This window comes from Pipistrellus hanaki (genome assembly GCF_964339955.1).
Source record: "Pipistrellus hanaki genome assembly, chromosome: 8".
In the NCBI taxonomy this organism is placed as follows: Eukaryota; Metazoa; Chordata; class Mammalia; order Chiroptera; family Vespertilionidae; genus Pipistrellus; species Pipistrellus hanaki.
This window is the reverse complement of record NC_140510.1, coordinates 59066441-59082235: the sequence shown is the minus strand read 5'-3', so window position 1 is coordinate 59082235 and position 15795 is coordinate 59066441. Positions and strand designations below refer to the sequence as shown.

Here is a 15795-nt window from a genome sequence, read left to right as displayed (position 1 = left end):
GTCCTGTATACCAAAAGGTTGTGGGTTGGATTCCTGGGAGTGGCATGTATGGGAGGCAACTGACCAATGTTTCTCTCTCATGTTCTCTCTCTCTCAAAATATCATATCCTTGGGTGAGGATAAAAAAAAGTTTAAACTTAAATAGACACTTTTCCAAAGTGGACATACAGATGTCCAAGAGACATCTGAAAAAATGCTCAAAGTTACTAATCATTAGAGAGATGCAAATTAAAATGATAATGAGGTATCACTTCACACCTACCAGAATGGCTATCATCAACAAATGACAAGTGCTGGAGAGGATGTGGTAAAAAGGGAACCCTAGTACACTGCTGGTGGGAATGCAGACTGGTGCAGCCACTATGGAAAATAGTATAGTTTCCTCAAAAAATTAAAAATGGGACTGCCATTTGACCCAGTGATCCCACTTCTAGAAATATATCCCAAGAAACCTAAACACTCCTATGTTCATAGCAGCACAATTTACAATAGCTAAGATCTTGAAACAGCCCAAGTGCCCATTAGTAGATGAGTGGATAAAAAAGCGGTGGTACGCCGAAACCAGTTTGGCTCAGCGGTAGAGCGTCGGTCTGTGAATTGAAAGGTCCCAGGTTCGATTCCAGTCAAGGGCATGTACATTGGTTGCGGGCACATCCCCGGTAAGGGGTGTGCAGGAGGCAACTGGTTGATGTTTTTCTTTCATCGACGTTTCTAGCTCTCTATCTCTCTCCCTTCCCTGCTGTAAAAAACCAATAAAATATATTCCTTTTAAAAAAGCGGTGGTACATTTATACCATGGAATACTATCTATATATATAAAAACCTAAGTGACCATCCGATGGGTAGCTATGACATGCACTGACCCAGGGGGCAGACGCTCAACAGAGGAGCTTCCAAGCTGTGGTGACTTTGCAGCTGTGGTTCTCAGGTAATGAATCTGGAACCAGAGAGGAGGGAGCCTGATTCTGGGGTATGTCACCCAAGAACTGCCCTCTTGTAATCTGGGACCCCCTGTGGGATGTCAGAGAGCTAGTTTGGCCCAATCCCCACAGGCCAGGCCAAGGGACTCCACTGGTGCACGAATTGGTGCACTGGGCTCCTCTAGCGCAGGTATAAAAAAAGAAGGGATCTCTTACATGGAGGGACCTGAAGAGTATTATGCTAAGTGAAATAAGCTAGTCAGAGAAAGATAAGTATCACATGATTTCACTCATATATGGAATCTAAAGAACAAAATAGAAACCGACTCATAGATATAGACAACAGATTGACAACTAACAGAGGGGCGGGGAGTTGGGAGGCTAGGTAAAAATGGTGAAGATTAAGAAGTACAAATTGGTAGTTATAGAACAGTCACAGAGATGTGAAGTACAGCATGGAGAATATAATTGATAATATAATAATAACTATAGGTATGGAGCCAGATGGGTACTTGAAATATTGGAGGAACCACTCTGTAAAAAAAAATATGCCCTTCTTAGAAAAGGTAAGTGTCTATTTCTTGAGGCATCATTGAAATCTCCCAGAATCCCAGCCAAGTTGAGCCTCATGAATCACGTTGGTCCTTTAACAAAGCACAGTTCTTTAGAATAGATGCTATATTCAAGTCTGCTAGGACATTGTGGGATAAACTTCACCTAATATATTTCATGTATTTGGGTCTTTCTTTTTCTACCTTAAAGGCTGATTTTGCCCCTTTTGTTCACAAAATAATTGACTTAGCTTCCTTTTATCAAATTATAACCATTTCTGGTCCTGTCTTGCTGGTGTTACACCTATGCCCCCTTGGCTAATATTTTGGGTATTTTAAAATTCTTCAAACAATTTAGAATTTTGTGGTTTTACTCCATAGATGGCTGGTGGAATAGATTTGTAGTCTTTCAGAGAATAATATTTATATTTTGGTGGAGCTTATTATAATATTTTATATAATGGAAATGTACTGGAGTTATGGACTTGTGAGATAAGTCTCTCCCTCCAGTCACTCCAAAGTGTGTTATGGTTTTCCTTTGGCCCATATGAGGAAGCCGTAGGCTCACTGAACTTAGAGGACATGCGGATATGTCTACCAGCCCTGCAAGGAGCCTTCATACTGGCTGACACCACACTTCCTCTCAAATGTCCAATCAGAACAGGACCTGCCTGTCCAACTCCTATACAATCACCTGAAGTTATGTATATTCCCTTGTTCTTGTCTTTGCTGTTTATTCCTGCTTCTATTTTTTTAAAAATATATTTCTTTATTGATTTCAGAGAGGAAGGAAGAGGAACAGATAGAAACATCAGTGATGAGAGAGAATCATGGATGGGCTGCCTCCTGCATGCCCCCTCACTGGGCATCGAGCCCACAACCAGGGCATGTGCCCTTGGCCAGAAATGAACCTTGGATCCTGCCGTCCACAGGCCAATGCGCTATCCACTGAACCAAGCTGACCAGGGCCGTGCTTCTATTTTTTATTTCTTTGGCTTCATTTCTAGTTCTGGCCCACAAAAGTCAGCCTCCAAATTTTCAATTCTTTGTTTTTTTTCTCTTGTGGGTTTTCCATCCCAGGCTCCATTGGACCCTCTCCCTCCCACTCATTAAACCCTTGGACCTCCAACATCCTCTGCCCCCTGCCCCTGCTGGTATTCTCCCATCTTCTACACTTGAATAGACAAATTTGACCTACATCGCAGATTTGCTAAGGGTTCTGAAAGGATTTGTGTGAACATTTAACACCAAAGACTGGATTTATTCATTCTTTAAACAACATTGATTAAAGCTTTTGTGTGTGGCAGGCACTGTAGATACAAGGGTAAGCAAGAAATATTTCCTGCTTTCAAGGAACTCAGTTATCAGTAGAGGAATCCTGAAATTTGCAAATGCTTTTTAAAAAAATATTATTTTTACTGATTTTAGAGAGGAAGGGAAAGGGAGAGGCATAGAAACACCAATGATGAGAATCACTGATTGGCTGCCTCCTGCACGCCCCCTGCTGGGGATTGAGCCTGCAACCCAGGCATGTGGCCTTGGCTGGAATGGAACCTGGGACCCTTCAGTGGGCAGGCCAATGCTCTATCCACTGAGCAAAACCGGCTAGGGCCGACAGTGCTTTTTAAAACACTAAGATATTCAGGAATAAAGTCATCTCTTTTCCTTGTTTCAGTATGGAGCATATAGTGGTGGACTCCAAACTCAAGCCACTATAGATTATGACACTGTATACCTGAATTTTGATTTTCCTAGTCAGCACTGGGCACTTGACCTCCATATTTGATGCAGGTGACCACTCTCTTTCCTCTCCTGCTGTATCCTCAGCAGTCCTTCAAGCCAACATCTGATTGCTCTTTGGGGGTTCTTTTTCCTTTGGTCACATCTACCATAATGATGCTCTCTAGGTTCCGTCCTTAGCCATTCTCTCTTCTCTACACACTTCCCTGGATAGACCACACTCATCTCTCTGGGAATTTCTCCACTGAGCCAGCTCCGACCTGAAACACTTTTTTCCGTATCCTTTTTATTCGGCTCTCCACCATCAGCTTTCCCTTACTTGTGTCTAGATTGGCCCTTCTGGGCAGCCTCCAGTCGCTTCCTATAGTGGCCCATTTCGGACGCAGGACACTGCCTGCCCCCCGGCGGCCTGGCATTCTGAGGTCAGGGACGAGACTGGGTTGCCCCCTCCGCATCCCCAGTGCCGGCCCTGCACCTGGCCCTGAGCAGGGTCGTTGAGTAAAGCTCTGTCACAGGTAAGGGCCGGCAGAGCCACACTCGGAAACTAGAAGCGGGCTGCGGGGGGTGAGGGCAGGGGCGGGAGGGCGCCCCTCGAAGGCCAGCCTCGTAGCGCAGGGCCCGGAGCCCGTCGGGGCCGGACAGGAAGGTGTCCCTGAGGCCGTCCTGCTAGAGCCACCCATCCATCCAGTCGCCCCCGCAAGGCGACACGGGAAGAGCTCCGGGCCTTTCGCTCCCGCCGCAGCGGAGCCACCGCAGATCACCGCCGGCGCAGCTCACCAACCCGCGCTTCGCTCTTGGTCCCTTCCGGCCACCGTTGCTCTCTACCCCGCCGCGCCTGCCCTCGACCCGGAAGAGCATTCTCCTTAGCAACTGCGGAATCCTGGCGGCGCCGGCCTCCGGGGAGCTACGGTGAGGCCACTCACCCCCTCCCGCCAGTCCCACCTCGACCCCTCCGCCGGGCCCGCCCGGGCTGGCCAGCGGGGCCTCTGCGGGGCTGCGTGGGCACCAGGGGCGGCCCGGGCGAGCGCCCTGCGCCGCTGGCATTCCTCCCGGCCCCGACGTCGCTCCTGTCCATCTCACGCCCCCGCTCCCGGCAGACTCGGCCTTCCCGGCAGCCCGGCGAGGTGCGCGGGGAGCATGTCCGCTGCGAGGCCGGTTGCGGTGGAGAGGATGCTTCCCGAGGCTCCGGTCACCTGTGGGCGCCTTCCCAGGGTCCCTGGCCCTGATGTTCGGTGCCGGCGCTTCAGGAGCCTTGATCAGCAGCCACTTAAATATATTACTTGCCGTTTGTCAGCTGCTTTCCAAAGCGTTGTACTTGAAATGTTCTGTTGATCGTGGAGACTCATTTAATTGATTATATTTGACCCTTTCCCTGGGAATGAACTTTCCAGTGTTTAGTAATGTGCAGTGAATACTGTGTAGTTAAGGTTTTGTGTTTTCCGATTTTCTACAGAAGGTACTCTCCCTGAGACTGAGTAGGTTTAGGAGAAGTTTCAAGTGAAATTTGCTATGTTGAAGAAAGTAGGGACAGGTGGTGTTGAGATCTCTGATTTACATTTGAAAACAGACTCAACATAGTATCCAAATCCCAGCTGTATTTTTGAAATAGACAAACTGGAATTTATATGGAACTACAAGAGACTGAACACCTCCCATAACTGAATTTGAAGGCGTAGTAACATTGTTAGATAATGACTTTACGTTTAATCCAATGATAATAGAGCCCAGACAGGCATGTGAACAATTTTTGGGAATGACTTATTATTTGGGAATAAAATACAGGAGTTTCTGTCTCAAAATTCATTATTCAAAGCAATATAATTTCATTTTGGTTTGAGAACTATTAATTACCCTGTTTCCCCGAAAATAAGACAGTGTCTTATATTAGTTTTTTCTCCCAAAGTTGCGCTAGGTCTTATTTTCAGGGGATGTCTTATAAGACATGCGCTAGGTCTTATTTTCGGAGGATGTCTTATTTTCGGGGAAACACGGTACCTACAGTGTTATATGCATCCGGAAGGATACATAGTAAGAAATGAGACTGCACACATTAAATTTTAGGGAAACTGTAAAATAACATTTATTTAAATGCAAAATCAGCGGGAGGAGAGGTCAGTATGGGTCTGAGTTTTCAGGAATATGTTTATGGATTATATCTCTAAAGTATAGATATTATTTGTTCCCTCTCTAAAGCATAGATACAACTTCTATTCATATTGGAGGAGATATGAAATCCTAAACAGTTTTTTTTAATTGTCTAAAGTTTTACATGTGTTTCCTTTTCCCCCAATTGACCTCCCCCGCAAGACACCACAATTTAAATAGTTATTTACTGTTTCATATACACTTACCAGTCTTGTAAAATGTTGCTTTCTTCATTTTGACATATATTTCCAGAATGCTTACTATGTAGCTGGCACTGGATCAGGAAATAGTTTACCTATGGGGTGTATGTGTATGTGTATGTGAATGTGTGTGTGTGTATGTTTGTTTAAAATATCTTCCTTGGATGCTCAGCATTTGTCTAGAGGTGTAGGAGGGCTAGAGAAATTTATACAGGTATACCTCATTTTGTTTTGCTTTGTTTTATTGTGCTTCACAGGTTTTGCATTTTTTATTAATGGTAGGCAAGACCCTCCACCAGCAAAAAGATTGTGACTCACTTTATTATGGTGTCTGGAATTGAAACTGCAACATTTCAGAGTATGCCTGTACATGCATCTGAGTTGACATTTTTCTCTTAAAAAAATATTATTATTTTATTTTTTATTTATTAATTAATTTATTTTTAAATATATTTTATTAATTTTTTACAGAGAGGAAGGGAGCGGGAGAGAGAGTTAGAAACGTCGATGAGAGAGAAACATCTACCAATTGCCTCTTGCACACCCCCTAATGGGGACGTGCTCGCAACCAACGTACATGCCCTTGACCGGAATCGAACCTGGGATCTTTCAGTCCGCAGACCGATGCTCTACCACTGAGCCAAACTGGTTTTGGCGAAATTATTATTATTTTAAAAAACCTCACCTGAAAATATTTTTTCTTTGACTTTTAGAGAGAGTGGAAAGGAGAGGGAAAGACCGAGAAAAACAGCGATGTGATAGAAACATATTGGTTGCCTCCTGCTCAAGCCCTGACCAGGGCTGGAGCCAAGGAGGAACCTGCAACTGAGGTATGTGCCTTTGACCAGAATTGAATCCAGGACCCTTTGGTCTGCAGGCCAATGCTCTATCCACTGAGCCAAACTGGCTAGGGCTTGTTTTTCTTTTTAAAGAGTTGAATAGGGACTTTAGGTTCATTTTTGGGGCATTTTCCAAAGATTCATTTTGTGAAGATGCACACTCTTTAAAAAAACAAACAATTCTTTATTGGTTTCAGAGAGGAAGGGAGAAGGAGAGAGAGAGAGAAACATTAGTGATGTGAGAGAATCATTGGTCGGCCACCTCCTGCATGCCCCCTACTGGGGATCAAGCCTGCAACCCAGGCATGTGCCCTTGGCTGAAATTGAACCTGGGACCCTTCAGTCCACAAGCTGATACTCTATCCACTGAGCCAAGCCTGTTAGGGCAAAGATACACACTCTTAAGGAGACCCCTTCATTCTTTATAGATTTAGTGCCCATTTATTCACTTAGTCCACCAATTGAGCGCTTTCTTGGTACTAGGCACTGTACTTGGTCTTGGAAATGAGGGGTAGTGAGTGCAAACATGGTCCCTGTCCTCAGCAGATGATACCACATAATCACACAGATAAAAAACTGTGACAAGTATTTGAGTTAGAGAAGTCACAGAAGTGATATTTGGACTGAAATCTGAAGTATGCACAAAAAAGGAGCAGTGTTCCAGCCAGAGCAAACAGTAAGGGCAAAGACCATGTAATGTCACAGCTCATGAAGAGGACTAGGGACTTAGAGTACAGCTGCATGTATGGAGCAAGAAGAGTGTAGAAGAATCTGGTGGGTGAGGGGGGCTGGAGGGTTGGGCTGGAGGGGGCTGGGCCTTGGAAACAGGTTGAGGAGTTTTTCTTTATCCTCTATATTAGGGGTGTCGAACTCAATCAGAGAAGGGGCCAAAATCTAAAATCCAGCCTAAATCGCGGGCCGAATGGTTTACTGAACAGTCATAAACTGACAATGTCATAAACTGACAGCGGAGTGCAGTGATGACAGCGCGGTGCGGGCCACATTGCAAGGCCTGGCGGGCTGGATTTGGCCCGCGGGCCTTGTGTTTGACACATGTGCTCTATATGGTTTTACTTAATGGATTTAGGCTGGATTGCTTGTGGAGGTGACACCATTGGTTTGTGTTTGAATAGCCTGCTTTGTATTTTTACTGTTGCTTAATATTTGTATTGTCTTATCTTTCCTCATTTTTTTCAACACACTCCTTCAGCTTTATTGTTGGGGAAGCCTCTATGTCCCACTAGCAATACATGTTCACTTTTCTAATTGGGAGAAAAGGAATTTTAGAGATTAGGATTAGAAACTAGAAGTTGATTTGAAATGTTTTTTGCATTAGTGTGTGACCTCTAGGACACTAATTTCTGTGACTCCTTTTTAATTATGGTAATAGAAACATTAAATTTACCTTCTTAATCATTTTGAAGTGTTAACTATATTTACATTGTTGTGTAACAGATCTCTAGGACTTTGTCATCTTGAAAAAATGAAAACTCTACCTATTGAACAATTTCTTATTTCTCCTTCCCTCAGCTCCTGGCACCTACCCTTTTACCTTCAGTTTCCATGATTTTGACTACTCCAGATATCTCGTATAAGTGAAATTGTACAAGGTAGGTATGTTCATTTTTACCTTCATGCTCCTTCCCTAGAATATCCTTTCTTCTCAGTCAGTTTAAATCCTTCCAGTTCTTTAAGGTGAATTTCCTTTCCCTTGTCCTTTTACTTGGCTTAATAGATTTAGAATGGAAGAGCCCTTAGCAATTTTCTAGGTGAGCCCTGGCCAGGGTGATTCAGTGGTTAGAGCGTCCGCCTGTGCACCAGAAGGTCGCAGGCTCGACTCCTGTCAAGGACACATACCTGGGTTGCAGGTCTGATTCCTGCCCAGGTCAGGGAGCATGCAGGAGGCAACCAAGAAGCAGCCAATGGATGTGTCTCTGTCACATTGATGTTTCTTTCTCCTCTGCCCCCTTCTTTCCGCTCTCTCTAGAAATCAGTGGAAAAAAATAAAAGAAAATTGAGTTCTGTAGAAGTTTCAGTGATTTGCTTAGGGACAGACATCTAGAGAGTCGGGCAAAGTTGGACTAGAGCTTTAATCTTTCAACTCTTGGGTGGGTGCCTTTTCTGCTTCAGCCTGCTAACATGTTCTAATTTAAGTGCCACTGAGGCACAGACACATTTTCCCATCTCCATAACATTGTGCAGAGGCATATTAGATGCCTAGGAAATATTTGTTAATGAATTGATTGTCTCCAGGACTTTCATTGCCTAAGAGGTGGCCCAATATAAAATTTTGAACTTCATTGATTTTTTTTAGATCCTTGGTTATATTAGTCAAATTTACACTAGTCCTTCTGCAGTTGAGTAATTCTTTCACCTTTGCAATCAGAGTTAAGACTGTCTCACCTTTTCCTAATGCTCTCTATATTGCATATATTTGTCCATGGCATACATACTTGGGTTTCCCTATAAATTTTGATGAAAATCTAATGAAAAAAACAGTCAGAAGTGGAAAACTTAATGCATTAAACTTTTTAGATTAGCTAACATATTTTGAAGCAAAGGTTTAATGCTTCTTTGTGAGCTTTATTGCTGCTAAATGTTTTTGAAAGAATCATATTTGTACCACACTATCTCATCTCAGAATGCCTATGAATCAGTTGGTTTTGGGTATTGGACTGATTTTGAGATGTCTCAATATCTTTAGGATTAAAAATGTGTAAAAGAGCATTTAAAAAAAAATTTTTTTTATTGATTTTTCACAGAGTGGAAGAGAGAGGGATAGAGAGTTAGAAACATCGATGAGAGAGAATCATCGATCAGCTGCCTCTTGCACACCCCCCACTGGGGATGCGCCCGCAAGCAAGGTACATGCCCTTGCCCGGAATCGAACCCGGGACCTTTCAGTTCACAGGCCGATGCTCTATCCACTGAGCCAAACCGGTCCCAGCAAGAGCATTTTCTTGTATGAGGAAGACTTACAAACTTTTATTTGTAGTTTCCTCATTTACCTCAGACTTTGCTTTCCTGTAATGTTATAGGACCAGCCTTATAGAATCCAACTTTTATTTTTTTAATTTATTAAAAAAAAATCTTTATTGTTGAACGTATTACATAGGTTCTCCTTTTCCCCCCATCGACTTCTCCTACTCATCCCTGCTCCCCACCCCAGGCCCTCAACACCCCATTCTCTGTGTTCATGGGTTATGCATATATGCATACAAGGTCTGTGGTTGATTAACTCCCATCCATCCACCCTCCCCCGACTTCCTGAAATTCTGCACTCTGTTCCTTGCTTCCATGACTCTGGATCCACTTGGTAAAAATCCAACTTGTAAAGTGTCCTCCTAATTTAACCTGCAAAAAATATATATATATATTTTTAAAATCTGAGGAAATGCTGTGAGAAATTAAGTTCATCTTCATTCAAATACTACTGAGCACAAGTAAAAATCATACTGTGGGCCTGGAATAGATACCTCTGAGCTCCAGCCATCTAAGCCATTATTGGTGATGTCAGGGAGACTTGGCCAGAATTCTTGTTGTCTTTATTAGTCTGAGCGTGGTGGTGGAACTGCATAAAATGTCCTTTGGTCATGTGACAGAAGATAGAAAGATTTGACAATGAGGACTTTTCAGATAGCATTTTATTTGGAACCATAGTAGGAACTTGGTGCCTCAAGAGTTGCAATTAATGTGATTAACTTTTGTGTTGAGGCTAGAATTAGTCAAGTTTAGTCAGCTGTTAGTCCAAAAAAACTACCTTTCTCCCCCACTATTTAAAATTATGGTGTATTGTGGAGATTATAATTAATGGATCACTTCCTATCTATCAAGTAATTCACATACATTGTGTCATTTAATACCAGTATTTGTTCATTGAGAAAGATGATTTGATTCTTTTATTGAGAAACTTGAGTCACAAGGCAATATTTATTAGAACCAAAGTTTGGACCTATGTCTGTCTGATGCCAAAGCCCATATTCCTTCTATCACACTACATCAGGCCACTTCTCTAAATCAGGTTCTGATTTCAACATTTATACTTGTCATGAGAACATAAACATAAGTATTGTGGTGATGATAAAGAAAAGGGCAAGTGATGAAGTAGGCTGATATAGTAGGAAGTTACCTGTTCCCTGTGGCTTAAAAAATCCTTCAAATGAAGGAAAGTAATTGTTGGAGTATTTGATAGACTTGAGAATTTGGGTACCTAAGCCAGGAGGAGGCAGGAAGTTATATAATGCTAATTGAAGAACTCTTTTATTTAGGTTCCTCTGTAGGATTCCTTTAATGAAATTGGATTGTTTCTACCATTAGGCTTTGATGAGGAGGAGAGGTTTGTGGTGATTGTCTAGGAGCTGAGGGATTCAGAGAGAAGCCCCAGACATTTCTGTTTAACTTCACCTCATTTAGAGAACATTTCCTCATGGGAAAAGTTGCTTCTTTCTCTATTTGCCATGGTCTGCTTTAATCTGTTATAGAGGATTGACTATAAAACTATAACAGTAGTTATACTAGGAAGGAGATAATAGCACTTTTTTTTTGTTTAATCCTACTTGAAATAAAATTAATAGTTTACATGGTTTGCTATTCTTTTTAGTTATTTTAAGTTTTCTTAATGAAAAAACATGTATATTGTTTAGAGATTTATTGCTTTTATAAGACATTTATTTTATGATTGACTGAATTTTGCCAGTTTAAATTAGTCTTTTTTAATAGTTTGGAAATAAGGATGCCCTATGAATTTTATGACAAAATACACATTATTAACAAGGAATAATTTTTAATGAATGAATTAGGGCCCAGTTTATATTATGAAATATTATTAATTATTGGGTTAAAACCATATTTGTTAAAAGCTGATTTATTGAGATATAGTTGACATATAAATTGTAGATATCTAAGGTGTACAATTGGTTAAGTTTTGACATATGTATAGACTTATGAGACCATCATCACAAACAAGAGGATGAACATAGCCCTCACCCCTAAAGCTTTCATCATATCCTGGCTCCTTGACCGCCATACCAGACAACTACTGATCTTTCTCTCATTACATATTAATTTTCATTTTCTAGAAGTTTATATAAATGGAATCATACAGTATGTAGTTATGCTTATTTTATTCAATATCAGTACTTTTTCCTTTTTTAAAATTAAATTTAAATTTTTTGTTCTATTATTTTATTTTTAATTTAATTTTATTGTTTAAAATATTACAAATACTTTAAACTCCCAGGCTGGCAGGGGAGGGCAATTGGGGACAACCAGTACCTATGTCTCCCTTTTTTCCCCCATTGACCTTCTCTAGCCTCTCCTACCTCCCCCCGGCATATGCCTTCCTCCCACCCCCTCCAGTGTCTTGTGTTCATTCGTTATGCTTATATGCATGCATATAAAATTTTTGGTTGATCTCTTGTTTTGAGATTCATGTTTCTAATGTATTAGTAGTTGATTTCCCTTTAATTCTGAATAATATTCCTTTGTTTGACTATACCACAGTTTATTAATACATTCACCTATTGCTCAACTGGTGTGGCTCAGTGGTTGAGCATTGCCCTGGTTTAATTCCCCAGGGCACATGCCTGGGTTGCGGGCTTGATCCTAAGTGCGGGGTGTGCAGGAGGCAGCTGATAAATGATTCTCTCTCATCATTGATGTTTCTATTCTTCTCTCCCTCTCTGAAATCAATTAAAAAAAAAAATATATATATATATAAACCCTAATGGGTTATTTAAATAACTCTTTAGAAAATACATTCACCCATTGTTGGACATATTATTTCCAGTTTTGATAATAAATAAGACTGCTATGAAACTTTGTATACAAGTCATTGTATGGACATATGCTTTTATTTCTCTTGGCTACATAAATACCTAGGAGTAGAATGGCTAGATTATATGGTAGGTATATACTTAACTTTTAAAGAAACTATCAGTTTTTTGAAGCAGCTGTACTATTTTGCATTCCCACCAGCAGTGTATAAGAGGTTCAGTTCTTTCACATTCTTATCAACTCTTGGTACAGCCAGTCTTTTAAATTTTAGACATTCTAATTTGAAGTGGAATCTCATGTTTTTAATTTGCATTTCTCCAACAATTAGTGATGCTGAGCATATTTGCTATCCATATAGCTTTGATGAAGTATCTTTTCACATTTTTTGTCAATTTTTAATTGGGTTCTGTGTTTTCATATTACTAAGTGTAAGAAGTTATGTATATATTCTGGATGCAAGTCATTTTTCAGATGTAAATTTGCAGATATTCTACTCTTTCTATTCTCTTTAATGGTGTTTTAAAAAGAGAGATATTCTTAATTTTGATAAAGCCCAATTTATAATTTTTTTCTTTTATGGGTTGTGTTTTTGTTGCTTTAGCTAAGAAATCTTTGCATAAGTTAATATCACAAAGACATTGTCTATATTCTAGAAATTTTAGTTTTTAAAAAATATATATTTTATTGATTTTTTACAGAGAGATAGAAAGCTAGAAACATCGGTGAGAGAGAAACATCGATCAGCTGCCTCCTGCACACCCCTTACTGGGGATGTGCCCACAACCAAGGTACATGCCCTTTACCGGAATTTAACCTGGGACCTTTCAGTCCTCAGGCCAACGCTCTATCCACTGAGCCAAACCGGTTTTGGCTAGAAGTTTTAGTTTTTACATTTAGATCTATGATCTACTTTGAGTTAATTTTTATATATAGGACAAGGTATTGATCAAATGTCATTTATTTCTTTACATATGGGATACAATTGTTGTAGAATCATTTGTTTAAAAATCACTCTAGGTTATACTTAGGTTGAAAATCTATATAAGTTTGGTTTTATTTCTGGACTCTCTTTTCTGTTTCATTATTATTATTATTTTGTATTTAATAAATCTTCATTGTTCAAATTATTACAATTGTTCCTCTCCCCCCCCCCCCCCCCCCCAGCTTCCCTCCACCTGGTTTCCACCCCAACCTCTGTCCTTATCTCCTCCCAATGTCCTCATCCATAGGTGTATGGTTTTTGTCCAGTCTCTTCCTGCATCCCCAACACCCCTTTTTCCCCTGAGAATTGTCAATCCACTCCCTTTCTATGCCCCTGCAGTTTATTCTGTTCATTAGATTTTTTATTCATTTGATTTTTAGATTTACTTGTTGATATATTGTATATGTATTTGTTGTTCATCATTTTTATCTTTTTTCTTCTTCCTCTTCTTAAAGAATACCTTTCAGCATTTCATATAATACGAATTTGGTGGTGAACTCCTTTAGCTTTTTCTTATTTGTGAAGCTCTTTATCTGACCTTCAATTCTGAATGATAGCTTTGCTGGGTAAAGTAATCTTGGTTGTAGGTTCTTGCTATTCATCACTTTGAATATTTCTTGCCACTCCCATCTGGCCTGCATAATTTCTGTTAAGAAACCAGCTGACAATCGTATGGGTGCTCCCTGTAGGTAACTAACTGTTTTTCTCTTGCTGCTTTTAATATTCTCTCTTTGTCGATTGCTCTTGGCATTTTAATTATGATGTGTCTTAGTGTGATCCTCTTTGGATTCCTTTTGTTTGGGGTTCTCTGTGCTTCCTGGACATGTAAGTCTATTTCTTTCACTAGGTGTTTTTTTCAAATATGTTATTATTTCTTCAAATATGTTTTCATTATCTTGCTCTCTCTCTTCTTTTGGCACTCCCATAATTCTGATGTGGGTATGCTTGAAGTTGTCCAAGAGGCTCCTTACACTATCTTCATATTTTTGAATTCTTTATTCTTTTTGTTTTTCTGGTTGGGTGTTATTTGTATTTAAAATCTTTGACTTGATTCTTGTATTCCTCTAGTTTGCTGTTGGATCTCTGTATATTATTTTTTATTTCAATCAGTGTATGCTTAATTTCTAGTTGGTCCTTTTTCATATCCTCAAGGGTCTCTCTAAATTTATCAGCCTTTTGTAGGAAATTCTTGAAAAACCTTATAACCATGGTTTTGAACTCTATATCCAATCATTTGCTTTCCTCCATTTCTGTCATTTGTGACCTGTTTCTTTGTCTCCACATTTTGGCTGCTTCCCTGAGTTGATAGAATGGCTTTGTGTGCTAGGTGTCCTATAGGGCCCAGTGGCTCAGCCTCCCCAGTTACCTGAGGTGTACACTCTTGGTGCACCCCTTTGTGGGCTGTGTGCACAGTTTTGTAGTTAAGCCTTTAATGTTGTTAGTATCACTGTGAGGAATTTACCTCCAGGCCAATTGGCTGTGAGGATCAGTCTAAGATGGGAGAACTTCTGTGCTGGAGACACCCTTATGAAGCAAGACTTGCAAAAGCCTCTGTGTTCAGCTTGGATGAGACGGAGCTGACAGCATTGGCTTCCCGTCAGCCCTGCCCTAAGAGGCCCCTGGGTCTCAGTGTCCTGTGGTAATTGCTGCAAGCACCTCTGAGAGAAAGCTGCGCTTGAGTTTCGCCCGCTGCCAGACAGTCCAGTTTCTCCTGAATGAATCTTGCCCGGAACTGGAGTTCAGAGTAGTCAGGAGCTTTTGTCTCCCTCCCATTGAGAAAGCCAGCGGTATACTCAGTTGCCAGTCCTCTCCGCACGTGTCTCTGTTTCTCTGCCTTCTGTAGCTCCTGTGAGTCTCAGTGCACTTTCTCTTTCCTTCTAGTTGTAGAATTTCCACTCAGCCAGCCTTCCTGTGCTTCTGGATGATGTCTGTTTTGTCTTTTAGTTGTAGTTTTGAAATTGTTGTGCGAGGCAGCAGTTTAGATGTTTACCTATGCTGCCATCTTGGTTTTTCCCTTCAGTTTCATTATTTATTTGTTTGACTCTCTTGATGCCAATATTATACTGACTTGATTAATATCTATACTAATAAAATTCTAGGTGGCCCTTGTTCCCTCACACAACACCTTTAAGTCATCACAAGATGGCCATCACAAGATTAGGGCAGATGTGAGTGATCAGGTTGGCAGGGGAGGGCAGTTGGGGGCAAACAGTCCAGCAGGGGAGGGCAGTTGGGGGCGATCGGGTCAGCAGGGGAGGCAGTTGGGGGCAACCAGGCTGGCAGGGAAGGGCAGTTGGGGGCGTCCAGGCCTACAGGGGAGGGCAGTTGGGGGCATCCAGGCTTACATGTGAGGGCAGTTAGAGGTGACCAGGCCTATAGGGGAGAGCAGCTTGGGCAACCAGGCCTGCAGAAGAGGGCAGTTGGGGGGGCGGGAACCAGGCTGACAGGGGAGGGCAATTGCAGGGGACCAGGCCAGCAGGGGAGGGCAGTTGGAGGTGACTGGGCCAGCAGGGGAGCAATTTGTGTTGATCAGGCTGGCAGGGGAGTGGTTAGGAGGTGATCAGGCTGGCAGGCAGGCTAGCAGTTGGGAGCCAGCAGTCCCAGATTGTGAGAGGGATGTCTGACAGCTAGCTTGTAGGGTTC

At 41.5% G+C, this 15795-nt stretch overlaps 1 protein-coding gene across 5 annotated transcripts in view; it reads left to right on the top strand.

The window, feature by feature from the left end:
• The first annotated feature begins 3704 nt into the window (after positions 1-3704).
• DIS3L2 (DIS3 like 3'-5' exoribonuclease 2) overlaps positions 3705-15795 on the top strand; it is a 283427-nt gene continuing 271336 nt past the window's right edge. For 2 of the 5 annotated variants that reach the window (XM_084891777.1, XM_084891774.1), the window contains exons 1-2: positions 3934-4120; positions 7926-8005. The gene's annotated coding sequence lies outside the window, so the exon portion shown is untranslated. Of the gene's footprint in view, positions 3727-3933; positions 4121-4144; positions 4336-7925; positions 8006-15795 lie in introns of those variants that run through there. The other 3 variants (XM_084891776.1, XM_084891775.1, XM_084891778.1) reach the window with 3 other exon arrangements.